Genomic DNA, 4,491 nt, shown 5'->3' with positions numbered 1-4,491 from the left:
GCCAGCTGACTTGAAGGTATCCAGCCTGCCAAGCCTGTTAGCTTTGATCAAATTCCACTCCTCATGTGATAATTATGTGGTTCCATAAGATCAAATAAGGATTCTTCACAAATAAAGAACTTCACAAAATGGAGATGAGCTAGGGAATAAAGCAATGATTTCCCCACCCATTTTCATTACCTCCTGCTTTTACAGCAGAAACAAAACAGGTGTGGAGCTGTATGTCCAGCAATAGCCTACCTTTTCACAGTTATCACTGGAAAAGTTCTGGGACCAAAAAGAAGAAAGTCTCAAAAACTTTCTGATTAGTAATAAGACTACTACAGTTTTGGCCCACCTGATTTCTTTTTTCAGATGATTGTTTTACTGAATTTATAGAATTATTTTTGTATGTATGTTTAATCTATTTCATGGTGGTAAGAATAAGTAAATTATACTGCCATTGCATTTTCTGTTATTTTACAGGAATTTTGGTCCATTTTGTTCACACAGGAGTTTTCATAAACTAGCTTCTAGTACCAAATATACAAAGAGAAAGGAGATTCCCATACTAACTGACCAACTAACTCTATGCAGTACTGATCAGGCTGCAGTTGGAGTACTGTGTCCAGTTTTGGGCACTGCATTTCAAGAGGGACCAGAAGCATCTGGAGAAGGTTCAGAGGATGGCCACCCACATGATTAGTGGTCTCTGTGAAAGACCCTACAAGGAGAGGTTGAGAGATCTGGATCTCTTCTGCCTTTACAAAAGACAGCTGAGGGGTGACCTTGTAGCCACCTATAAATTTATCAGGGGAGGACAGCAGGGAATTGGTGATGCGCTGTTTACAACAGTATCCCAGGGAGTAACTAGGAATAATGGGTGTAAATTAGTGGAGAGTAGATTTAGGTTAGACATTAGGAAGAAATTTTTTACAGTAAGGGTGGCCAGGATCTGGATTGGGCTTCCAAGAGAAGTGGTTCTATCACCTGACTTGGAGGTCTTCAAGAGGAGGGTTGACAGTCACCTGGCTGGTGTTTTCTGACCTCGGTCCTCTTTCCTGCCAGGGGCAGGGGATCGGACACAATGAACCATTGGGTCCCTTCCAACTCTATAATCTATGAATCTATGATTTTTAAATGAATTCATTCCCTCTCCTTTTTCTCTGTTTTCTTTCTTTGCTGTGCTACACAAGAAAAGAAATATAAATACATCAACACTCTCCATATGGTATCAATATTTCATTGACTGAAAATTCCTAAAAAGCTTTTCCAGAAACTTTCTTAAAGACAAAGGATAAACTTGTCAGTGGAGTAAATTTCACGTGATTTGTTTGTTTATAAATGAAACTGAGAATGTCATACAGAAAAGTCAACTGTGTTATTAAGTCAGCTGTTTCCTTCTACTTTTTGGGTTTGATGGCCTGTTTAAAGTGTCTTTGTTAGTGGAGTTTGCAGGTAGCACATTTTCCTTTCCTTTAGACATTTGAGAATTCACAGCCATGCATTATTGTTTAGAGGAATTTTGTGGCAGTGTAACTGGCCACCTGAATCAAGAGGAAACAGTAGATGCCCTATACTTTGCCTACCATAAGGCTTATGGCACTGGCCCACATTGTATGGTCTGGGTGTAATCATCATCAGGTTAGGGCTCAACTTACTGAAAAACTGCTGTCAAAGAGCAGTTATCAATACTTCACTTGCAAACCAGGAGGACATCTTAAGCAGAGTGTCCCAGGGATCTCTTCAGGAGACTTTTCTATTCAATGTTTTCACTGAATGTCTTGAATAGTGGAATAGAAAGCACGCACACAAATGTGTAGGTGCCACCAGCTTGCAGGAAGATAATAACAAGTATTATGGAAGATGGAATCAAAATTCAGGGAGATTATAACAATTTGGAGAGAAGGTCTGAAATCAACAAAAGAAAATTCAATAAAGATAAGTGCAAAGCAATGCACTTAAGAAAGAGAAATCAAATTCACAAATAAAAGCAGGAGTATCAGGCTAGGCAGCAGGATAACAGAAAACGATGTGACAGTTATAGATTACTAACTAAACAAAAGTCAATAACATGATAAAAGACCAAAAAAACCCCCAAACCTCCAACCAAAACTGACGAATCTCTTACTGTGAACGTATTAACAGATATGTCACATTTAAGATGACGAAAGTAATTTTTCCTTTCTATTTGGGGCTAGAATACTATGTCCAGTTTTGGATACTTTAAGAAAGATATGAAGTGGAGAGAATCTAGGGGAGGAAAATGTGAATATGACAGTTAAAAAATAATTGGTGAAGAAAGTTTGAAGGAATTGAGTTAGCCTAGTCTAGAAAAAAAGTTATGTCAAAAATTGTTACAATGGAAAGGGTGATCAAATATAAAGTGTGATTATGGCCACTAGGAAAAGAACAAGAAAAAATAGCTTGAATTGCAGCAAAACATGGCAAGTTGCATATTAGAAAAACTTTTATAAGAGTTAGGAACTAAAATACTAGAAAAATTTACCCAGGAAGGTTATGAAATTTCCTTTATTAAAGTATTTTAAAAACATTAGGAAAGTATTTGTCAGGAATGGTCTGGGTCACTTTATTCTGCCTTACTTCAAGCTATTGGATTAGATCAATGGTACTCAATCTCAGGCCCATGGGCCAGATCCATCCCATAAAGCCATGTCATCTGGCCCAGGGGCTCCCCAGAGGTTCAGAAATTTGGTGGCAAGGAAGAGGTGACAGTGTTAATTGCCATTCCTCTATCACTAAATTTCCAGACCATGGGGAGCCCACAGGCTGGATAACATGACCTGGTACACTAGATCTTTCCAGTGCGTAGTGGGCCCAGCACAAGGGATTGGGCTGGTGCGTGGCCAACTCAGGCACATGACATCAGCCAGTGCAGGGCCAGACCTGGAGCATGGGGCACTGGATTGCACCCACAGACTGACAACCCGCCCCCCCCAAACAGGATCAAGCCTTATCACTCATCCAGCCCAGAGGGCTGCAAGGGTGAGTACCATTTGACTAGATGATTTTGTGAGCCCCTTCTAGATTTATATATTCATAAAACGCATCTCTGATGGATACAATGCTGGTTGGTCACTGGGAATCCTACTTATAGGAAATGTTTTCTTTGTATATTTCTGTTGTGTCACTTCTGTTTTTTTCGAGTAGAGAGGCCTCTTTGTTTTCTAGCACTGAACATTTAGAAACACGGATGATTAAAGAAAAATATCAAACAGTTTCCATTTTATTAGTTCTTAATATGGGACTCGTAAGCTACAGCTGCTGTTGGCTTCTAAGGGGATGTGCATTAGGTTGCAAGAACTTTTGGTGACAGCTGGGATTCTCCAGGATCATCTAGTACAGCCCCTGTCAGAAGGGAGCTCCTTCACCCTTTTACAGAATGCAAACATTTATTAACCACCTACTAGTTCAGTCCTACTGCAGCATAAAGAAGAGTGCTCATCTTTAAACAGAGGGGAAAAAGTATTTAGGCAATTACAGACCAGTTAATCTAAACTCAATACTGTAAAACACTGGAGAAGGTCATTTAATTTATAAGTCCCTACAAAGTGATATTCTAAGTTAATTTCTGTTTAGTTCTTCCACTTTCTGCAAGTCTGTTTATAGTGTCTGACTAAGTAGCCTGTTGCCTACAAAATCTTATGCATTTCTGGATGAGTTAGTCTCTAAAGGCACTTTTACACATGCTCTGGGGTGGAAGGGATGGCACTTTAATTAGAGTGGCTCCGAGAGCTGCTCTAGTTAAAGCACATCTTACATATCAGTGTACCCGAGCTTAAAAATGGTGGTTGGGGTGCTTGAAATAAAGTTTATTCAATGAGCTTTAGCTCAAGTGCCCCTGCTTCTATTTTTAAGCCTGGGGATGGTGATACATGAGACGAAGGACGTTGCTGAAGCACAGCAATTGCCACACTCCAGGAGACTCAATTAATCAAGTCTGCTCTGATGTGCTGGAATACCAGCACATCAGAGCACCCTCTGCGCTCATGTATAGGCACCATATGGGTGCCTGTAGACATGTGGGATGCCTGCTCTGATACACTGTAATTACAGCACGTAGGAGCAGTCTTGATTAATCAAGTGTGCTGGAGCATGCTAATTAGCATGCTCTAGCAGCCTTGGCGTCTTGTGTATTCAGCATCCCCACATTTCAAAATGGCAGTGGGGGTGCTGTAGCTAAAGCTCATTGAACGACCATTTTAAAGCATGGAACACTCAATACAAGAAAAGATGCTGTGGGCATTTTAATTAGAGTGGCCCTTTGGTGACACCCTGCTCTGTCCCCTGCCTGATTTCAGACTATCACAGCTAACTATATTTTTGTAATCATGCTAACCTGTACATGGAGGTATGAATACAATTGCCTCAAAGCAGACAATGGGCCTTCCTTTTATTGTGTTAGATATGATATTTTTAATATATGTATATATATTATTTCCAGTTAATTCCACTTGGGGCACTTCCTGCAACTTTGATACAGGTAGGCCT

The sequence above is a fragment of the Crocodylus porosus genome, unplaced genomic scaffold (genome assembly GCF_001723895.1).
Source record: "Crocodylus porosus isolate Cpor-Errol unplaced genomic scaffold, CroPor_comp1, whole genome shotgun sequence".
Lineage (NCBI taxonomy): Eukaryota > Metazoa > Chordata > Crocodylia > Crocodylidae > Crocodylus > Crocodylus porosus.
Note: the sequence above shows the minus strand (reverse complement) of the source record.